At 30.1% G+C, this 24,628-nt stretch overlaps 1 non-coding gene across 1 annotated transcript; it reads left to right on the forward strand.

Moving 5' to 3' along the window:
• Positions 1 to 22,050: 22,050 nt before the first annotated feature.
• On the forward strand, positions 22,051 to 22,157 carry LOC145110421 (small nucleolar RNA R71). The gene has a single exon (XR_013709801.1). It is a non-coding gene; the product is annotated as a small nucleolar RNA R71 (small nucleolar RNA).
• The last annotated feature ends 2,471 nt before the right edge of the window (positions 22,158 to 24,628 follow it).

The following is a 24,628-nucleotide window of genomic DNA, read 5'->3' on the forward strand; positions in this document are numbered from 1 at the left end:
GGTTCTAATCAAGGTTTTGGGTGTGATGTTACTATTATCTTTAGGCTTCGGGTTTCCATCTTTGGCCTCATGTAAGGAACTTGTTGAGATTGATGTGGATATTAGAATAGATGCATATAAATCTCGTTGTGTTTTTTTGTTATTGTAAACTTTTATATTTGACATGATTAGAACTTATGATGTTATCCAAGCTTGATATTAAAACCTAAAATTAGTATTGTTTTGAAAATACATTTTGACCATGGGTTTAGATTAGTAAAAGTTTTTAATGGTGTGAGGTTGAATTAACTCAAAGCCCGGTATTGTGGATTGGGCCCAATGTGAGGGCTAGACCCAAGGATATGTAAGGTATGTGGCATTTTGGGGAACTCACTAAGCTTTGTGTTTACGGTTTTATGGTTATGGTTTCAGGTACTTACAGTTCGAAAGGGAAGAGCCTGACTTGATCGCAATGCATCCACCCATGTTTCCGTAATTTCATGATTTTGGGATTGTACTCTGACAACTATTTTTACTCTAATATACTTTTGAATGATTAAAAAGGATAAATGGTGTTTATGGTTGAATTAAAACTGAAATTTTTACCTTATAATTTTTACGATGTTACATTCTATGCAAGGATATAATGATGATTGATAGAAGCTAGATGATGTGTAATGATAGATGGAGTGGAACTTGTTGAGTTACTTGATATTTGTATTAATGTAATTTATATTTGATTGTTATGGTTTGTTGATGCTTAATGGTAATACCCAAAGTTTTAATTATAAATGTTTTTGTGGGACCCTTTTTTTTTATTAAATGTGGGTTAATACCTGAATACTTTTTTTAATCAGTTTTAAGGGTTTTGTGTGCGTCCTCAGGCGATTTCAGAGGCCCTTCGTCGTCGTCGACTTCTTCTGATCTTCTTGTTGTTCTCGTCGGTCGGTAATGAGAAAGTTTATTGTTCGCACCCTGCTTCAGTGAATCAAAGAATGGTCGACAGTGTCTGTACGTCATTCTAAGTGACTAATTTTCCTCCAGATGTCTATGTCAAGTCGTTATGGGAGGTCAATGATAAGGTTGGGAAGGTGGCTGATGTATATGTGGCTCGGAAATTATCAAAAATTGGTAAGAGATTCGTCTTTATTCGGTTTCTTAAATTTAAAGTTGAACTAGTGTTGGAACGAAAACTTAGGGAAATTTGGATAGGATGATATCATTTGTTTGCTTCTGTGGCTCGGTTTAGTCGGGATGTTAGTAATAAGAGAGGATCGACTGTTAAGGGGCAGGTTGTTACTCCTAATTATGTTGATCAGGTACTTCGGTCAAAAGTGCATGCACGGACTAGTTCTTATGCAAATGTAGTAAAGGGTGATATGGGGGTGAAAAACAAGAAAGGCTCGGTTCCTGCATGTATTTTATAGGGAAAGGAGATTAATAATTTTTTGTCCATGAAAGCATCTGTTTTTGGTAAGTTACGAGACATTAATAATCTCTTGAAAGAAGAAGGTTTTCCAGAAACTGTAATTAATTATGTTGCTAGTGGTTGGGTCTATATCTCTTTCGTAACGAAGGTTGCTTGTACACGGTTTAAGAACTTTGAGGCGTTTAAGGCATATTTTTTTCAGTCTTTAGACCGGTTGTTAATGGTTTTTTTGTTAAAGAGTGTGTTGTTTGGTTAGAGTTGGTGAGCTTACCATGTTGTGCTTGGAATGATGTTGCGGTTAAAAAGCTAGCTACTAAGTGGGGTGATGTTTGCTTTCTTGAAGAGGATGGGGATGACTCTTTGGCGGTTAAACGTGTGTGTATTAAGACTGGGAAACCTTCTTTGATTCATGACATGAATAAAGTGGTTGCTCAAGGCATTGAATATGGGGTGGTGGTGCGTGAAATTTCAAATTGAGAACCAGATATTATGGAGGAGGGAGAAATAGGTTCGGATATTCCGAATTTGTCAGGGGGAGGAAGAAGATGCTTGTTTTGATGATGATGATGATGTGAATGATGTTATTGATGTAGAGAATGGTGATAAGGTTGATGAGGAGCAAGAGGAATCTTTTAGCACGGATGATACGCCTATTAATGGTGCTAGAGGAGCTGGTTTTGTTGATAGAAAGGGAAGATTTTTTTCAAACTACTACTAAAAGAAAAGGTAACGGAGCTGTGGATGGCGGTCTTTATCCGCCTAATGTTGCTGCCACGAGAGATGTCGTCGAAAATCAATGCAAACCGGTTGTGCCTGCACCTGTTAGGGTGGTCGAGTGTGAGCTGTCAGATGGTCCGTCCCATTTGGTGGCTAATGTGGAGGGGGAGGGGGCATCCGAATCACCCTCACAACATCCTGGTTTTAGATGAGATCAATATTCTACTTCTCATGGATCTTCTAAGATGCTGAAAAAGAAAGTTTTAGTAGTTGTTGATGATATAGAAGATGTGTTGAAGCAATATTTTGAAATTAGTGGTCTTCTTGGGTCTGATATGAAGTCTAATAAGGAACGGATTTAAAAGATTTTATCTAATATTGGTGTGGTACAGGTGGATCAACGAATTTGTCAGGGTTAAGGCGCTTTGTTTGCAATTTGGAGTTTCTTTTTTGGGTTTGCAAGAAACAAGAATGACTCAAGTTGATTTGTTCACGGTCCGAAGTATGTGGGGTAACTATAGATTCGATTTTGCTAGTAGTAGTGCTCGGGGTCGATCCGGTGGTATTCTTTCTGTTAGGGATCCGAATGTGTTTGTCAAAAGTAGTGTTCCTCAACACTTAGTGGGAAAACAAAATATTTGGGGGTATCTCTCGGCTTTCATGAGAAGGAATAGGGATAATTATGTCGTTTTTGGTTCTGTCTTCTATTCTATTTCCGCCCAGTCTTTTAACAACTTCATTGAAGATGTTGGTCTTATTGATGTGCATGTGGTTGGAAAGCGATTTACTAGAGTTGATGCCATAGGTGCTAAACTTAGCAAGCTTGATCGATTCTTGGTCTCGGATGCAGTTTCAGATCATTTCCCTATTTTGCTTCATTCGAATACGGTTGACTTTGGGCCTTCTCCTTTTAAAATCTTCAAATTTTGGCTTTTTTTTGGAGGGTTTGGAAGATGTGGTTAAAGGAGCTATGGCTGGTTTTGTTAGTAATCCGACTTGGAGTAAGTTTGTTGTTTTAAAAAACAAGTTCAAGTTTATTAAAGCTAGGATTCGTTCTTGGCATGTGGAGTCTAAGTCGGCTGCGCAACTCTCTTCTTCTCAGTTGTTGGGCCGGTTGGTAGAGATTTACAACTCTATTGATGATGGTCAATCTAGTGCTGACATTATTCGAGAAATAAGAGGAATTCTTGGAGACTTGGAGAATTTAGAAAAAAGTTAGATCTCTTAATGCAGCTCAAAAGGTTAGATCTATTTGGGATGTGGAGGGGGTGAGAACTCTGCGTTTTTTCATGCTTTTTTGAAAAAAACGCAGAGGGCAGTTGATGATTTTAGGGGTTACTATTGATGTGGAGTGGATCTCGGAACCTGCTAGTGTTAAAAAGGCATTTTTTGATTTTTATGCAGCAAAGTTTCAGCCTTTTCTTGGTGTTAGTTTGGACCGTCAAAGCCCTAGATTCAACTCTCTGGATCCGAGTGTTACATTAAAAAAAAAAAGTTAAAGTGCAATGCTAAAAATGGGATGATTTTTGAAAATTGAATGTAAAATGGTAGTTTTTTTCAAAGTATATAATGCACACATGAGAAAAATGGAAGTTTTTGAAAAAAACGCTTTGATTGGAAGTTTTTCAAAGTAAGATGCATAAATGAGAAATGTGAAGTTTGATGTTCCAGAGATGTTACATAAAGAAAAAGTTATAGTGCAATGCTAAAAATGGGATGATTCTTGAGAAGTGTATGTTTTTTTTCAAAGTAAAATGCATATATGAGAAAAAGAGAAGCTCAATGATGTTACATAAAGAAAAAGTTAAAGTAAAATGTTGAAAATGGTAATGATTTTTGAAAATCGAATGCAAAATGGAAGTTTTTAAAAATAAAATGCTTTTATTGAAAAAAATATCAAAGTAAAATGCATAGATGAGAAATGAGAAGTTTAATGTTTCAAAGATGTTACATAAAGAAAAAGTTAAAGTGCAATGCTAAAAATGGGATGATTTTGAAAATTGAATCCGTAATAGAAGTTTTTGAAAGTACAATGCTTTAATTGTAAGTTTTTTTCCATGTAAAATGCACAGATGAAAAAAAGAGAAGTTTGATGCTTCAGTTAGGTTATACAAAAACAAAAATGAAAGTACAATGCTAAAAATGGAATTATTTTTGAAAATGCATCGTAAAATGAATGTTTTTGAAAGTAGAATGCTTGAATTGGATGTTTTTTCAAAGAAAAATGCATAGATAAGAAAAAAAGAAGTTTGACGCTTTAAAGATGTTAAATAAAGAAACAGTTAAAATACAATGATAAAAATGGGATGATTTTTGATAGTAGAATGGTTGAATTAGAAGTTTTTTCAAAGCAAAATGCATAGATGAGAAAAAAAAAGAAGTTTGATGTTTTAATGATGTTACATAAAGAAAAGGTTAAAATACAATGCTAAAAATAGAATGATTTTTCAAAATCGAATGTAAAATGGATATTTTTGAAAATAAAATGCTTTGATTGGAAGTTTTTTCAAATATAAATGCATAGATGAGAAATTAGAAGTTTGATGTTTCAATGGGGTTACAGAAACAAAAGTGAAAATACAATGCTAAAATTGGGATGATTTATGAAAACTGAGTGCAAAATAGAAGTTTTTTGAAAGTACATTGCTTTGATTGTAAGTTTTTTTTCAAAGTAAAAAGCATAAATGAGAAAAAGTTAAAGTACAATGCTAAAAATGGGATGATTTTTGAAAATCAAATGTAAAATGGGTGATTTTGAAAATAAAATGCTTTAATTGAACGTTTTTTCAAAGTAAAATGCGTAGATGAGAAAATAAAAGTTTGATGTTTCAAAGATGTTAAATAAAGAAAGAGTTAAAGTACAATGATAAAAATGGGATGATTTTTGAAAATTGAATGTAAGATGGAAGTTTCTGAAAGTAAAATGCTTTAATTGTAAGTTTTTTGAAAGTAAAATGCATAGATAAAAATGTTTCAAAGTAGAATACTAAATAAAGAAAAAGTTAAAGTATAGTGATAAAAATGAACTGATTTTGGAAAACTGAATGTAAAATGGAAGCTTTTTGATAGTAGAATGCTTGAACTGGATTTTTTTCAAAGCAAAATGCATAGATGAGAAAAAAAAAGTTTGATGTTTCAACGATATTACATAAAGAAAAACTTAAAGTGAAATGCTAAAAATGAGATAATTTTTGAAAATTGAATGTACAATGGAAGTTTTTCCAAGTAGAATGCTTTAACCGAAAGTTTTTTTCAAAGTAAAATGCATAGCTGAGAAAAAAAATTGATGTTTCAATGATGTTATATAAAGAAAAAGGTAAGTACAATGCTAAAATTAGGATATTTTTGAAAGTGGAATGTTATAATCGGAAGCTTTTTCAAAGTAAAATGCATAGATGAGAAAAAAAGAGGTTTGGTGATTTAATGATGCTTCATAAAGAAAAATTAAAGTAAAATGCTAAAAATAAGATGATTTTAAAAAACTCAAGGTAAAATGGAAAGTTTATAAAAGTAGAATGCTTAAATTGTACGATTTTTCAAAGTAAAATACATAGATGAGTAAAAAAAACAAGTTTGATGTTTCAATGATGTTACAAAAAGATAAATTAAAGTACAATCCTAAAATGGGATGATTTTTGAGAATTGAATATAAAATGGAAGTTTGTGAAAGAAGAATGTTTTAATTGGAAGTTTTTTCAAAGTAAAAATGCATAGATGAAAAAAAGAAGTTTGAAGTTTCAATGAAGTTACATACAGAAAAAGTTAAACTGCAATGGTAAAAATGGGATGATTTTTGAAAATTGAATGTAAAATGGAAGTTTTTGAAAGTACAATGCTTTAATTGTAAGTTTTTTTCAAAGTAAAATGCATAGGTGAGAAAAAAAAGTTTGATGTTTCAATGAGGTTACATAAAGAAAAAGTTAAAGTGCAATGCTAAAAATGGGATGATTTATGAAAATTGAATATAAAATGGAGGTTTTTGGAAGTATATTTCTTTAATTGTAAGTTTTTTTCAAAGTAAAATGTTTACATTAGAAAAAAATTGAAGTACAATCCTAAAAATGGGACGACTTTTTGAAAATCAAACGTATAATGGAAATTTTTTAAAATAAAATGCATAGATGAGAAATAAAATGCATAGGTGAGAAAAAAAAAGTTTGATGTTTCAACGAGGTTACATAAGGAAACAGCTAAAATGCAAGGCTAAAAATGGTATGATTTATGAAAATTGAATATAAAATGGAGGTTTTTGAAAGTATATTGCTTTAATTGTAAGTTTTTTTCAAAGTAAAATGTTTACATGATGAGAAATAAGACGTTTGATGAGAAATAAAGTACAATCCTAAAAATGGGACGATTTTTTAAAAATCAAATGTAAAATGGAAATTTTTTAAAATAAAATGCATAGATGAGAAATAAGACATTTGATGTTTCAATGATGTTACATAAAGAGAAAGTTAAAGTGCAATGCTAAAAATGAGATGCTTTTTGAAAATTGAATATAAAATGGAAGTTTTTGGAAGTAGAATGCTTTAATTGGAAGTTTTTTCAAAGTAAAATGCATAGCTGAGAAAAAAAAACTTTGATGTTTCAATGATGTTATATAAAGAACAAGGTAAAGTACAATGCTATAATTGGAAGCTTTTTCAAAGTAAAATACATAGATGAGAAAAAGAGAAGTTTGATGATTTGTTGATGTTACATAAAGAAAAAGTTAAAGTACAATGCTAAAAATGTGAAGATTTTGAAAAACTCAATGTAAAATGAAAAGTTTTTGAAAGTAGAATGCTATAACTGGAAGTTTTTTCAAACTAAAAGGTATTGATAAGAAAAAAGAAGTTTGATGTTTCAATAAGGTTACATAAAGAAAAAGTTAAAGTGCAATGGTAAAAATGGGATTATTTTTGAAAATTGAATGTGAAATGGAAGTTTTTGAAAGTACAATGCTTTAATTGTAAGTTTTTTTTCAACGTAAAATGCATAGATGAAAAAAAAAAGTTTGATGTTTCAACGATATAACATAAACAAATAGTTAAAGTGGAATGCTAAAAATGAGATGATTTTTGAAAAATTTAATGTAAAATGGAAGTTTTTGAAAGTAGAATGCTTTAATTGGAAGTTTTTTCAAAGCAAAATGCATAGATAAGAAAAAAAAGAAGTTTGATGTTCCAATGGTCTTATATAAAAAGTTGAAGTGGAATGCTAAAAATAAGATGATTTTTGAAAATCGAATGTAAAATAAAGAAAGAGTTAAAGTACAATGCTAAAAATAGGATGATTTTTGAAAATCGAATGTAAAATGATATTTTTGAAAATAAAATGCTTTGATTGGAAGTTTTTTCAAATTAAAATGCATAGATGAGAAATGTGAAGTTTGATGTTTCAATGAGGTTACAGAAACAAAAGTGAAAATACAATGCTAAAATTGGGATGATTTATGAAAATTGAATGTAAAATGGAAGTTTTTGAAAGTTCATTGCTTTGATTTGCAAGTTTTTTTCAAAGTAAAATGCATAGATAAAAATGTTTCAAAGTAGAATGTTGAATAAAGAAAAAGTTAAAGTACAATGATAAAAATGAGATGATTTTGGAAAACTGAATGTAAAATGGAAGCTTTTTGATAGTAGAATGCTTGAATTGGATTTTTTCAAAGCAAAATGCATAGATGAGAGAAAAAAGTTTGATGTTTCAACGATATTACATAAAGAAAAAGTTAAAATGAAATGTTAAAAATGAGATATGTTTTGAAAATTGAATGTAAAATGGAAGTTTTTCCAAGTAGAATGCTTTAACCGAAAGTTTTTGTCAAAGTAAAATGCATAGCTGAGAAGAAAAAATTGATGTTTCAATGATGTTATATAAAGAAAAAGGTAAGTACAATGCTAAAAATAGGATATTTTTGAAAGTAGAATGGTATAATCGAAAGCTTTTTCAAAGTAAAATGCATAGATGAGAAAAAGAGAGGTTTAATGATTTAATGATGCTACATAAAGAAAAAGTTGAAGTACAATGCTAAAAATAAGATGATTTTAAAAAACTTATGGTAAAATGGAAAGTTTTTAAATGTAGAATGCTTTAATTGTACAATTTTTCAAAGTAAAATACATAGATGAGAAAAAAAACAAGTTTGATGTTTCAATGATGTTACAGAAAGATAATTTAAAGTACAGTCCTAAAATGGGATGATTTTTGAAAATAGAATGCTTTAATTGTAAGTTTATTTCAAAGTAAAATGCATACATCAGAAAAAGTTAAAAATAAAATGCTAAAAATGGGAAGTTTTTTTTTAAATCGAATGTAAAATAGATGTTTTTGAAAGTATAATGCTTTGATTGTAATTTTTTTCAAAGTAAAATGCATACATGAGAAAAGGTTAAGGTAAAATGCTAAAATGAGATGATTTTTGAAAATCGAATGTAAAGAGGATGTTTTTAAAAATAAACTCCTTTGATTGGAAGTTTTTTAAAAGTAACATGCGTAGATGAGATATGAGAAGTTTGATGTTTCAATGATGTTACATAAAGAAAAATTTAAGGTGCAATGCTAAAAATGGGATGATTTTTGAAAATTGAATGTAAGATGGAAGTTTCTAAAAGTAGGATGATTTAATTGTAAGTTTTTTCAAAGTAAAAGGCATAGATAAGAAAAAGAGAAGTTTGATGTTTCAAAGATGTCAAATAAAAAAAAGAGTTAAAGTACAATGACAAAAAAAATGATGATTTTTGAAAACTAAATGAAAAATGGAAGCTCTTTGATAGTAGAATGATTGAATTGGAAGTTTTTTTTAAAGCAAAATGCATAGATGAGAAAAAAAAAAGTTTGATGTTTCAACGATATAACATAAACAAATAGTTAAAGTAGAATGCTAAAAATGAGATGAATTTTGAAAATTTTAATGTAAAATGGAAGTTTTTGAAAGTAAAATGCTTTAATTGGAAGTTTTTTCAAAGCAAAATGCATACTTAAGAAAAAAAAGAAGTTTGATGTTTCAATGATCTTATATAAAGAAAAAGGTGAAGTGCAATGCTAAAAATGAGATGATTTTTGAAAATCGAATGTATAATAAAGAAAGAGTTAAAGTACAATGCTAAAAATAGGATGATTTTTAAAAATCGAATGTAAAATGGATAATTTTGAAAATAAAATGCTTTGATTGGAAGTTTTTTCAAATTAAAATGCATAGATGAGAAATTTGAAGTTTGTTGTTTCAATGAGGTTACAGAAACAACAGTGAAAATACAATGCAAAAATTGGGATGATTTATGAAAATTGAATGTAAAATGGAAGTTCTTGAAAGTTCATTGCTTTGATTGCAAGTTTTTTTTCAAAGTAAAATGCATAGATAAAAATGTTTCAAAGTAGAATGCTAAATAAAGAAAAAGTTAGAGTACAATGATAAAAATGAGATGATTTTGGAAAACTGAATGTATTATGGAAGCTTTTTGATAGTAGAATGCTTGAATTGGATTTTTTCAAAGCAAAATGCATAGATGAGAAAAAAAAAGTTTGATGTTTCAACGATATTACATAAAGAAAAAGTTAAAGTGAAATGCTAAAAATGAGATATTTTTTGAAAAATGAATGTAAAATGGAAGTTTTTCCAAGTAGAATGCTTTAACCGAAAGTTTTTGTCAAAGTAAAATGCATAGCTAAGAAAAAAAATTGAGGTTTCAATGAAAATAGGATGTTTTTGAAAGTAGAATGGTATAATCGGAAGCTTTTTCAAAGTAAAATGCATAGATGAGAAAAAGAGAGGTTTAATGATTTAATGATGCTACATAAAGAAAAAGTTAAAGTACAATACTAAAAATAAGATGATTTTAAAAAAACTCATGGTAAATTGAAAGTTTTTAAAAGTAGAATGCTTTAATTGTACGATTTTTCAAAGTAAAATACATAGATGAGATAAAAAAAACAAGTTTGATGTTTCAATGATGTTACAGAAAGATAATTTAAAGTACAGTCCTAAAATGGGATGATTTTTGAAAGTAGAATGTTTTAATTGTAAGTTTATTTCAAAGTAAAATGCGTAAATTAGAAAAAGTTAAAAGTAAAATGCTAAAAATGGGAAGTTATTTTTAAATCGAATGTAAATAGAAGCTTTTGAAAGTATAATGCTTTGATTGTAATTTTTTTCAAAATAAATGCATACATGAGAAAAGGTTAAGGTAAAATGCTAAAAATGAGATGATTTTTGAAAATCGAATGTAACATGCGTAGATGAGATATGAGAATTTGATGTTTCAATGTGGTTACATAAAGAAAAATTTAAGGTGCAATGTTAAAAATGGGATGATTTTTGAAAATTGAATGTAAGATGGAAGTTTCTGAAAGTAGGATGATTTAATTGTAAGCTTTTTTTAAAGTAAAATGCATAGATAAGAAAAAGAGAAGTTTGATGTTTCAAAGATGTCAAATAAAAAAAGAGTTAAAGTACAATGATAAAAATAGGATGATTTTTGAAAACTGAATGAAAATGGAAGCTTTTTGATAGTAGAATGCTTGAATTGGAAGTTTTTTAAAGCAAAATGCATAGATGAGAAAAAAAAAGTTTGATGTTTCAACGATATAACATAAACAAATAGTTAAAGTGGAATGCTAAAAATGAGATGCTTTTTAAAAATTTAATGTAAAAAATGGAACTTTTTGAAAGTAGAATGCTTTAATTGAAAGTTTTTTCAAAGCAAAATGCATAGATAAGAAAAAAAAAAGTTTGATGTTTCAATGATGTTATATAAAGAAAAAGTTGATGTGCAATGCTAAAAATGAGATGATTTTTGAAAATCAAATGTAAAATAAAGAAAGAGTTAAAGTACAATGATAAAAATGGGATGATTTTTGAAAATTGAATGTAAAATGGAAGTTTGTGAAAGAAGAATGCTTTAATTGGAAGTTTTTTTCAAAGTAAAATGCATAGGTGAGAAAAAAAAAGTTTGATGTTTCAACGAGGTTACATAAGGAAACAGCTAAAATGCAAGGCTAAAAATGGTATGATTTATGAAAATTGAATATAAAATGGAGGTTTTTGAAAGTATATTGCTTTAATTGTAAGTTTTTTTCAAAGTAAAATGTTTACATGATGAGAAATAAGACGTTTGATGAGAAATAAAGTACAATCCTAAAAATGGGACGATTTTTTAAAAATCAAATGTAAAATGGAAATTTTTTAAAATAAAATGCATAGATGAGAAATAAGACGTTTGATGTTTCAATGATGTTACATAAAAAGAAAGTTAAAGTGCAATGCTAAAAATGAGATGCTTTTTGAAAATTGAATATAAAATGGAAGTTTTTGGAAGTAGAATGCTTTAATTTGAAGTTTTTTCAAAGTAAAATGCGTAGCTGAGAAAAAAAAGTTTGATGTTTCAATGATGTTATACAACAAGGTAAAGTACAAAGCTAAAAACAAGATATTTTTGAAAGTAGAATGCTATAATTGGAAGCTTTTTCAAAGTAAAGAAAAAGTTATGTGAAGATTTTGAAAAACTCAATGTAAAATGGAATGTTTTTGAAAGTAGAATGCTATAATTGGAAGTTTTTTTAAAGTAAAATGCGTTGATAAGAAAAAAAGAAGTTTGATGTTTCAATGAGGTTACATAAAGAAAAAGTTAAAGTGCAATGGTAATAATGGGATTATTTTAGAAAATTGAATGTGAAATTGAAGATTTTGAAAGTACAATGCTTTAATTGTAAGGTTTTTATCAACGTAAAATGCATAGATGAGAAAAAGTTAAAGTACAATGCTAAAAATGGGATGATTTTTGAAAATTGAATGTAAGATGGAAGTTTCTGAAATTAGAATACTTTAATTGTAAGTTTTTTTCAAAGTAAAATGCATAGATAAGAAAAAGAGAAGTTTGATGTTTAAAAGATGTTAAATAAAGAAAAGAGTTAAAGTAGAATGATAAAAATGAGATGATTTTTGAAAATTGAATGTAAACTGGAAGTTTTTAAAGTAGAGTGCTTTATTTGGAAGTTTTTTCAAAGTAAAATGCATAGATGAGAAAAAAAAAAGTTTGATGTTTCATTGATGTTATATAAAGAAAAAGGTAAAGTACAATGCTAAAAATAGGATATTTTTGAAAGTAGAATGCTAGAATTGGAAGTTTTCTTAAAGTAAAATGCATATTCTAAGTTTTTACAAAGTAAAACGCATAGATGAGAAAAAAAAAAGAAGTTTGATGTTTTAATTATGTTACAGATAGAAAAGTTAAAGTACAATGCTAAAAATAGGATATTTTTTGAAAATTCAATATAAAATGGAAGTTTTTGAAAATAGAATGCTTGAATTGCAAATTTTTTCAAAATAAAATGCATAGATAAGAAAAGAGAAGTTTGATGTTTTAATGATGTTACAAAAAGAAAAGTTAAAGTACAATGTTAAAAATGGGATGATTTTGAAAGTAGAATGCTATAATTGGATTTTTTTTCAAAATTAAATGCATAGATGAGAAAAGTGAAGTTTCAATGATGTTATACAAAGAAAAAGTGAAAGTGCAATGCTGAAAATGGAATGATTTTTGAAAAATCATTGTAAAATGGAAGTTTTGGACAACAGAATGCTTTAATTGGAAAAATGTTCAAAAGTAAAACGCATAGATGAGAAAAGTGAAGTTTGATGTTTCAGTGATGTTATAGAAAGAAAAGTGCAAGTAGAATGCTAAAAATGGGATGATTTTTGAAAATTCAATGTAAAATGGATGATTTTTTGAAAGTAGAATGCTTTAATGGGAAGCTGTTTCAAAGTAAAATGCATAGATGAGAAAAAGAGAAGTTTGATGTTTCATTGATGTTAGATAAAGAAAAGTGAAAGTGCAATGCCAAAATATGATGATTTATGAGAATTCAATGCAAAATGGATGTTTCAAAGTACAATGATTTAATGGGAAGTTTTTTCAAAGTAAAATTAAAGCACCATGCTAATTGTAAAAGTATAAGAGCAGCAGGACATGAACATGACATACCCAACACTGGATTTATGACACACAACAAAATATAGAGTGGTTTAGTGGTGGAACATACCTGGAGTAAGAAATGAAAGCAGTTTCCTATTTCTGAATACACTTGGAGATTCAGCATCCCCACTCATCCCCACTATAATATACAGATGTTTAGTATCAACTCTTTTGTAATTCAAAAAGAATAACAGCAGCAGAAGATGACATACCTTGGACTGAATATGAATATAATTGGTGGCAGAAAATTTCTTCTTTGTCTTTCCCATAACATGTGACACCTCCTACAAACACATACCACAAAACATAAGTCATAAGTCATACATAATCAATGCAATGGGTAAACTTTTTTAAATTAAAAATGTTGTAATAAATAAGACTTTGGAAGCATAACTTTAGTAAGGGAAAAAACCGAAACTACAATCTTTTTTCTTGCATATAAACATAAGAAATTTTATCAAAATTGCTTTCTATATATTTGGATAAATATTGATGTAATTGGTTTCAAGAACTTAACCTTAGGAGAAGTTGGTTTCCAGATGAGGTTGGGTTTGAAGGGGCCCACCATGGTTTCAGGTGGCAACATCCTGTAAAAAGAGTAAAATATTAGTTTGTGTTCATAAAAAGTAAAAAAGGCATAAACAATCTAGAATTATTTCCATAACCGAATCCCTAATCAAAAAAAAAAAAAAAATAGGTCAAGCCCAATAAAAGTGTAAGCTTAATGAAACATAGGAACTTCACACCTCTAGTAAAATTCAGTTAAATTAAAACCAAAAGGATTCAAAAATACCTCAAGATTCTGAATTTGGGAAACAAATGGTTGAATCAAACTGGCAAAAAGAAACCCTCTGTCCAATTCCACTGTGAAAAGTGGAAAACCAGTCATTAAATAGCATTGACACCTGGTTTTACAAGAATGAAATAATAATGATTAGATTGATAAGTTAAGGTCTTAAAAATAAAGAAATATGATATTAGGATGCTTAGTCACCTGTTCCATCCAAGAATCATAGAGTTTTGGTGACATGGCAAATGCTCTATTCCCAGTTTAACCAACCGGTAAGTTTTGGTGAGGTGACATGGCATGTATTTGACACGTCATCAAAGGTCATAGAATTGTCAAATGCATACCAACTAGACACCATGTCACCATAAATAAAACTTACCAGTTAAACCAGTCAACAAGTGACCTACCTTATTGGAATTGTCAAATGCATATATACCAACAAGTGGCCTTATCCATTACCCCAATGGAAGCGCCCTGCAAAAATAAAGTAAATAATAAGTTTTTCAGCAAACAGTTTTTAATTATCTAGTTGGCAGTTGCAATGAAAAGAGAAAAATAAAAGCATATTCATATCTTCAACCAAAGGAACAATATGTAGGGAAATGGAGTAACTACCTTCATGTCCAAATCAAGATTCTTGAACAATATCTAAAAGGCATCAACAAATCAGATAGTGAATACTCTCAAAAACATCTATAGACAACAAACCCGGTATAATATATGTGGTAATTCACCTTGATTTACAGTATTTTGTTGAGATGAACCAATAGAAATCAGGGTTTCCTTCAATTTTCCTAACCCTGTCCTTCACAAGAGATGAGATGTTCCAAATCAAGATTCTTGAACAATATATATATATCTAAAAGGGAAAAAGAAAACCAACATGAGAAAATGTATCTTCATTGATGAGGAAGTTGACAGAGAATGGAAAGTTACACTCTACCTTGAGTCGAGAAGGAGGATTTGTTGGTGGGGTGATTAGAAAGCATCTAGGAATGAGTTCAGTTGAGGTAAAGTTATAAAGGTTTCTTGGAAAACTTATACATACAACAAGAATTTAGTATCACTCAATTATATCTTACAATCACAATGAGAAAATTCAAATTCAAAAAGAATAACAGTAACAGAACATACCCAAAACTGAATATAAACAAAATTTCTTCAATGTCTTTCCCATAACATGTCACAGGTCCTACAAACACATACCACAAAACATAAGTCATATATAACCGAATCCCTGATCTAATAAAAAAGAAACAGGTCAAACCCAATAAAACTGTAAGTTTAATGAAACATATGAACTTCACACCTCAAGTAAATGTTACATTAAAATCAATCGGGTTCAAAAATACCTCAAGACTGTGAAAGTGGGAACAAACGGTGGAATCAGACCGGCAAAAACAAACCCTCCGTCCACTATGACCATCGCCTGTGAGAGGCGTCGATTTGAGTGAAAGCAGAGATGTCGATGAAAAAACTGGAAAACCACGATGAAAATCATTCGTTATGTCTCTGCTTTGCTTCAAGATTCTGGACGTTTGATTAGCTGAGATCAAACCAAAGAATATTTCAAGTGTTCGCTTCAGAGGGGTTGGGGCGTATAAGTTGATATCTGGGGTGAGAGGCTTCGGTTTCAAGAAACAGAGGCATTACAGGAGAAGTTGAGTGAAGCGTTTGATCAAGAAAGGAAAAGAAGAGGGAAGCAGCAGGCTAGGTAATTATGAACTGCGAATGTACTATTGATCATCGGATGAAAATTATGAGTATGGATAATGTGGGTTTATAGAATGGATAACCGAAGAAAAAATGGAGAGCATGAGAAAGAAAACGCTTGCCCTCCGACATCATCGTCTTCTTCCCGCTGTCACCAATTTCTTGAAATCAATTTATTTTACTCTTGGAGCACCAAAGGAAAATGGTTAAGATCCTCTTAATATCAAGAAAACAAGTGTTATGAGGAACAAAATTGGAAAAGTGGATGCGAAGAAGAAGAAGAAGAAATATGAAGAGTTCAAGCACGAGTGGCACTCACTTTGTAGTCAAACGAACCGTTTCTGCCCCTAACCGATTGAAGATCATGAATTTAATTAGAATCTTACGCATTAATTAATTGCCTATTATTAACCTGCCAAAGTTAATTTTTTGAATTGTTTTTTATTTATCGATAATTATTTATTTTTAATTATCCTTTTTTTATTTTGATGAAGCATTTTATTATTTTGTGAGATGAGATTATTTTAAATCAATAATTTCAGCATCATCATTAGCTTAGTTAATGCATAAAAATATAAATATATGATTTATGAAAACATAAATATATTAATAGAAATAAACGAACATAAGTTGTCATTTAACAAATCATACAATGGCAAATATTCTGAATAACTCATTTTTTTTACTAACTCATTCATTTTTTTTACTAACTCATTTTTTTTACTTAAGCATATCATTTTCTAAAATATAAAATGAAGTTTACGAGACACTATTTATAATAAACGTTGGGTATGAAAATGATTATTACACAAATTATATACAACTTAAAGGTCCATAAATATAAATATAGTTATAATATTTTGATTTGATCGTAATGAGATTTAATATATACATAGCACTCAATAAAAAATAAAGTTTAGAAGACATCCATTTAATAATAAAATGTAGAGTATGAAAAAGATTATTACATAAATTATATACAACTTTAAAAATTATAAATATAAATATAGTTATATTATTTTGATTTGATCGTAATTAGATTCAATTAATACATCACATTAAAGTTTAAGAGATGTCAATTTATAGTAAAATAGCGGCCTACTTTTTTTTTCTTTTTATTATTAAGATAAAAAATCATATTAAACATACACAATTATGAGTTTTTTTTATCAAACACAACTATAATAAAAAATAGAGTTTTCACATACTATTATTTTTATCAAACATACTCATATTTTTATTTCATTAGAAAGGTCGTTTATATGTCGTTGACTTAGACAAAATATCAAGAGGTTCTTAAAAAATGAGTTTTTTAAATCGAAACTAGGATGCATTAATTAAGGTGGAACTTGTGAAGTAGTTAGATATGTATTGGCTTAAGTTGAGAGAAATCTCCAAAAAAGTCCTAATATTTTACCCAAATTTACAAAAAAAGTCTCAAACTAAAATTTGTTTACGAAAAAGTCTCAAATACCGATAAAAATGACGATTTGACCCATTTTTCCTGGTTTACCAGTTTCATTACTTAGTCGGTTTAATCAAAGTCTCATTATTTTATCATAATTTACGAATAAGTCCCAAAATAAATTTAAGTAATGACTTAGCCATTTTCTCCATTTAACATATATTTTACCGGGTTCATTGTTGATCTGGATGTCTGGTCATTAAATCTTCTTTCTTAATAAAAGACTCCTACACCTGCCATGTGTCCTCTGCCATGTGTCCTCTTATAAGCACTATCTCTTGCCACGTGTCATTCCATCATCAATCTACTCTCTATTTTTCCCGCCCACTCACTCACATTCACTTCCTCAATTAAATCAATTTGTATCCCATATAATTAGTCTGCATTCCATAATTACTGATTCCATCCGTAAATAATCCCATTCAAATTTGAAATATGTGTAACTGATATCCCATAAAAAACTGATATCCCAAAAAATGAGGGACAAAGTGATTTAATTCTCATCTACCTATACCTATGAAAGGGTTCAGAGTTTTTTGGTCGTGTCGATCATCTGCTTCCATATACCAATAACAATTAACTTGGCAGCCATCTTCCCAGCCATGTCATTGGGTTGAGGATTCGATTAAGGCACCTCACAGCCACCCTTTTATTTTCCAGTTATCCCATGTCTTATAGATTAACCATCTACAGCTTCATGTGCTCACCTTCTTCCCCCTTCTGATCAATATCAAGATTTTTTTGGTCAGATAAGCAAGAATTTCAAAATTTCTTAGAGCAATTAGTGGCATGATATTTACAGTTACGATCCCTATAGCAATTGGTACGTTGACATGTCTTTTTTTATTTCATATTTTGATACTTTTAACTTCATTCCCCTCTCTAATACATGTTATTCTAAATCACAATAAATCAGAACATTATAGTATTGAAGCAGTAGGTAAGTGAAAATTAGGTTTCATGTTGTAGTTTCATGTAATATCTTGACCATTTTCTAACCTTTTCTCCATTTTTTTGTAATTGGGTTTTGATGCACCAAAGTATTGGAGTTGTATGGAAGCAATTATTGGGATAACATGATGCATACCAGCTGTTTGATGTAATGCAAAGTTCTTTTGACAGTGAAAGGAGTCACCTTTGTATTGTTTTTTTCACTTGTGCTTTGTCGCTTAAGTTTCTACAAGAGATTTTATATCATTTCATTTTATGTGTTTGTTAAAATTCCTAAATATAAATAAGATGTTCCTGCTAATGTGTAAAGGCATATAATATGCTTCTATTATGGCACTGTGTTTCGATATGAAGATCTGGGGTGGATCTCAAAAATAAGGAATTGGTATGTTAGAACCCTAAAAATGTGACCATTTTGCATAAAATGGAGCAATTGGTTTCCCAAATTGACCTGTATACAAGAGTTTATTAGGTAACCTTTCTTCCTGCTAAGTATTTTAATCTATCTTCTGTAGTTTTTTTTTCCAATTTTTTCATACATTAAAAGAGCTGGAATCTCTAATTTGGCAATTTTAATGTTTTATGTCATATACATTTTGTTTATTATTTTATGTAAAAGTGACTTTCAACTTTTATTTTTGGTTCAAGATTTGTAGGTATACACATGTTACAGAGAGGTTTGAAGAGAAATCTGATCATTATAGTCACTAAACTGCAAAGGGTTGTATGTGTTGATCCTTTTACATCTTTATGATATATGTTTCAATACAGGGAATTCTCTATTAGTTAACTTCTTTGAAATGTTTCCATTGTTTATTTAGATATGCCATGGACTATTTCTTATATGAACATTATGCACCGGTAACACTCACACATGTTCATTACATCTAATGGTTATTTTTCGTTATATTTAGTTCTTGAACTAACACGAGGATATGCATGTTAAAGACATGAACCGTATATGCTCTCTTTTATTAACATGTTTGTAGAAACGAATCTTGTATTTGTCAATGCTATAACCATACACCTTTGATATGTTTCAAATTTTGACATATGCTATTTTCATTTTTAAGGAAAAAAAATCACATGTTATCTTCATTTTGAAGACAAAAAGCATGCCACTCACATTTTTAAGGCAAAAATAATATGATACTCTCATTTTAAGTCAACAATAGCATGTTACTTTTATTTTGAGGCAAAAATAGCAAGCTACTTTTATTTTTAAGGAAAAATAGCATGCTAATTTAAAACGAAAAAATTGCATGTTACTTTATTTTTTGGGCAAAAATCTCATTATGACAAAAATCACATGCTATTTTCATTTTAAAGACAAAAAGACTATGCTACTCTCATCTTTGAGGCAAAAATAGCAAGCTACTTTTATTTTTAAGGAAAAATAGCATGCTAATTTAAAACGAAAAAATTGCATGTTACTTTATTTTTTGGGCAAAAATCTCATTATGACAAAAATCACATGCTATTTTCATTTTAAAGACAAAAAGACTATGCTACTCTCATCTTTGAGCCAAAGATGGCATGCTACTTTCATTTTAAAGGAAACAAGCACAATACTTTCATTTGAAGCCAACAATAGCACGTTATTTTCGATTTTAAGGAAAAACACATGCTACTTATACTTTTAAACCAAAAATATCATGCTACTTTCATTTTTTAAGCAACAAATAACATGTTACAACATTATCATTTCTACATATCCTAATAAAGTTACTAACATAAAGACCTTTCAAACTTGGAACTATTCCTGCCAATTACTAAAATTTTATGAAAAAAAAATCCCATGATACCTTTTTTCTAACTAACAATGTTTTAAAATCGTCATATAACCACAATATAACAATGTACTTTTCTTTAAACAGTAATTACAACCTTTTACTATCACAACATTGTACTTTCTATTTTTTTAATTACAACATTGTACTTTCTTTTATTTTAATTACAAATTTTTAGTATAAAAATCATTGTACTTTCTTTTATGGGAAATTTTTATAATATTTTAGTAATTTGCATGAATAGTTCCTCTGCCATAATATAGCAATGTAGTTTCTAAGTATATTGTTATATTTCATATTAAAACAATGACCATTTATATTTGTTTTATTCAATGTATTACATTTATCAAATATAACATCTTACAATTATTTTTATTATGTATGAATTAATAATTTTAAATATATCAACCGTGGTTTCCACGGGTTATAACCTAGTTAGATGATAAAATAGATATAATGGGTTATATAATGCTACAATTACCATAAAATTTAATATCCATCTCATGAGCTCATTTATTATTATGTATCCAAGTCAGCAATGAAACCTGTAAAATGTGTGTTTTTGGGAAAAGGGGCGGGAAATTAGCTGATGAGATAGATATATTGGGTTACATAAGATTAGATAGACAATTTGAAATTTCTTATAAACTAAAAAATGACGAATTTGTTGCTAGTTTATGTAATTATTACAGTTTTTGTTGAATGCATTTTATATTTCAAAAAATATACAGTAGATCATGATATCATTTTTTTTGGTAAACATAATATTATATAACCCAACATATCCATATCATCAACTCATTTAATGACTATGCGTCCAAATCAGTAATGACACAGGTAATATGTATGTTATAGGGAGAAAATGGTTAAATCATTACTTAATTTAAGTTCGAGACTTATTCGTAAGTTATGTTAAAATAATAGGACTTTAATGGAACCGAGTAAGTAATGAAACCGGTAAACCGGGAAAAAAATGGTCAAATCGTCATTTTTACCGGTAATTGAGACTTTTTCATAAACAAATTTCAGTTTAGGGTTTTTTCGTAAATTAGGATGAAATATTAAGACTTTTTCGGAGATTTCCCTTAAGTTTATACATAACTGGTTAAAGGTTTTATGAATCTTATTGATTATATATTAAAAATACACTTTTATCAAACACAACAATAATAAAAAAATCATATTAAACATACACATTTATAAAAGGAGTATTTATATGAATACCATTTACTTGCTTCATAAATTTCAGATGTTCTTGTTCCAGAGGATGAACTCTTGCTCGAGAAAGAAAAGGGGGAGGGGGGGGGGGCAAAAAGCTTGAACACAATATTGATCTTTCTTCTCAGTCTCAATCCACGTCGTGGAGATTGAATCTCCACGTCGTGATGTCGAGGATTCAACATAACTTTTCTTTTCAACTTTCGACTTCTTTTGTTGTGGTTCGGGCTAAATTGGCTCTACTTCTAAGGCTTCTAGGAACTCATATATAGTATCTTCTTCGGTTTCGATCACCATGACTTGCGGTTGTGGCTTCTTATCGGGAATTTGTAGAGAAAGTCGTTCATTAACCAATGTAGTTAATTGATCAAGTTGGGCTTCAATGTTTTGGATCGATCTTGATGATTTCTCAATAAATCTTGTTGATCTCTCATTAAAACTTGTTGGTCTCTTATTGCCGCATCGGTCTCATCATGTCGTTTTTTCGAAGCCTCCATGAATCTAGCTAGCATGGACTCTAAATCAAACTTTCTTTTCCGGTTGTGGTTGCTCTTTTTGGTAAAAGCCTCAGCCATTTTGCCTAAAATTTTCGTCTTTTTGCTTTTTATATTCATCATAAGGCAACCATTCCTTCTTCAGCTTCCTCCAATCTTCATCATATTTGTCTCCACTTGAGTAGAAGACTTGAGCTTTTTTATTCCCGTTTTCATCCAAATAGCAATCTTTAGTCAAATGTGGACCATTGCATCTTTCACAACCCACACGAATAGCATGCATGGATTGATCAATCTTTGTCATTCTTCGGTCCATATTATCTAGCATAACTAACACGACTGCCATGTCCTCAGAAGTTTCACTCCCAATTCCATTAGCTCTATCATGTCGAGATTTGTGGTACTCACGCGAATGCTTAGAAAATTCTTCTATTAGCTCCTTGATTTTAGCATGATTTTTCTTTGTTAAAGGTCCTTGAGAATCAAGGAGTTGCCTTGTCATCACATTTACCTCCATCATAGAAGATTGATACTTCTTGTTGTTCATTTAAATCGTTTTGAGGACAATTTCTTATTAATCCTTTGTATCTCTCCCATGCTTCGTAGAGTGACTGACCCGGTTGTTGCTTGAAGTTTGCTATAACCTTCTTGAGTTTAGAAACTTTATGTCACAACTAGCATAATTAGGCTAGGAAATTTCGTCCATATGTAATCAACTCTTGATGTATCTTGTAGCTTCAAGTTTAAGGTTATACATATTTCTCATTCAAAAACAACTATTCGAATCAAACTCACTCGTGAAGCCCAAAACCTAATTCCATACACTACATCCACTCAACTTAGGTTTGTAACCCTAATTTCCCCGGTTCGAACTCTTATTGGACCAGGACCCTCTTATTGGGCCTAATGGGCCAATAAAATCTCAAATGGGATTATTTTGGGGTAAGGAACCTCATTTGGGCCTTAAATGGACCCACATTCATTAAACTATAGCATTTTGGGCCATAATACTTTTTATGGGCCTTATTGGGCCTAAAATGTCTCACTTCATTTTCATGGGCCTTATTGGGCCAAAAACCACATAAATAATTGTAATGGGCCGAAAATCCATTATTTTTACCCCTTTTGGGCCGTGAACTCATGAGAGGGCCCAATGGGCCGAAAAATTCATTTTGGGCTACACAACTCGGTTGATTAATCCATATGAGCCCAACATTTATTCATTTCTTCCCTTTTTCCCCTCTCATTCTCTGTTTTGAGATAAATAAAAAAAGCTTATATGATTCAAGACCTTGACACCTCACTATTGCTTAAAGGATATCCATGCTATTTATCCAACAAATATCAATGCTTAAGTGATGTAACCATCATGGAATTGCCACTTAAACCCTCTCTTCCTTCCTCCTTAAAACTCACGGCCTAAGGCCATTTCTCCAACTTCATTCCACATCAAGAATTCTCTCTAGAACACTCAAGTACATCTCACTTTTCCCTCTCCAAAAAGTTGTGTGTGCTTATGTGTGAGTCCAAGGATACTTCATCAAAATCCATTCATTTTTGGCAAGCTACTTACACTCAAAAAGTTTGACTTCATGTTCATGTTAAACCTATTACTCTTAATCACTCTATTTTATGATTTTTGCTTCTTAGAACCTCCTAGAACTCGAGAATCTCTTCAAGGGGCTTGCTAGACCGAAAACAACATCATTTCCTCTCATCTCTTCACCAAAACCGACCCATCACCCCAAAGTGAGTTCATACCCCTTATTTTCGGTTTTTACTATGTTTTGGGGGAGGATACAAGTTGCTTTGTGTTAGATCTATGTGTTTATGTATGTATATGTGTGTTTTTCCATGTTATATGTTGTGATTATACGTTAAAACCTCATGAAACTCAAAATTGCTAACAAAACTTGGTGATATTTGCAAACTAAATCATTACATGCAACTTACTATGATAATGGAAAGTTTAAAACATGTTTTGATACACTAGAAACAATCCAAAACCGTTTAAGGGGCCATTTTTAACAAATAAACAAAAAAAAAAAGTGAAACCTTTAGAACATTCACGGTTTTTCAAGGACCAAAAGAGTCATTTTTAGATAAAAATGGGTCTTAAAGATATTTATGGTTTTAAAAGGGCCAAAAGTGTAAATTTTCACCAAAGAGGCTTAAAGTTGGGCCTTCACGGTTTCATGGGCTTAAATTGTAAATTTTTGACTTTTGTGGGTTAAATTGTCATTTTAAACAAATTTGAGCCAAAAATGTAAATTTTAGGTTAAAAAGGGGCTGAAAATGTCAATCTTATTAAACTTGGTCCGAAAAGGTAAATTTCTATACATTTGGGCCACAAATGTCAATTTTCATCAAAATTAGGCCGAAAATGTAAATTCTAACGAAAGTGGGCTAAAAATGTTATTTTATTTAAAATAAGCCCTTAAATGTAAACTTTTGGTCTTAATGGACCTAAAGTGTCATTTTTACCAAAAATGTGCCTAAATTGTAAATTTTCAGCTTAATGGGCCAAAATGTCATCATTACAAAAAGTGGGCCTTTTATGTCATTTTGGTAAACAATTGTGCTAAAAAAACAACGTAATAACAAACGGACTAAATACGTCATTTTCTCTTTTATTGGGCCTGAAATATACCTTACATGTTTATTCGGCCTTAGTGGTCCATTTACATGATTGTTGGGCCTGGAATATACCTTACATGTTTATTGGGCCTTAGTGGTCCATTTACATGCTTATGGGGCCTGGAATATACATTACATGTTTATTGGGCCTCAGTGATCCATTTACAAGCTTATTGGGCCTAGAATATACATTACATGTTTATTGGGCCTTAGTGATCCAGTTACATGCTTATTGGGCCTGATACTTTCACCACATGTCATTGGACCTTATAACCTAAATACATACACGGAAACATTATTTTGAAACGGTAAACAACGTGATACACTATTGGCGTAAAGTTTAGTTAAGGTTCTTGTGAGATGTTCTTTCATTCGTACCTACCTAGTGTACACCCTTAAGTCATGTAGTTATAACCAGAGTCTCCTGGAGGGAGAGCGATAATTTGTGTATAGATCTATACAAGGTTGACAGCCCCGCACTTGAGCTGTT

The sequence above is a fragment of the Lactuca virosa genome, chromosome 4 (genome assembly GCF_052849685.1).
Source record: "Lactuca virosa cultivar CGN04683 chromosome 4, Lactuca_virosa_CGN04683_v6, whole genome shotgun sequence".
NCBI lineage: Eukaryota > Viridiplantae > Streptophyta > Magnoliopsida > Asterales > Asteraceae > Lactuca > Lactuca virosa.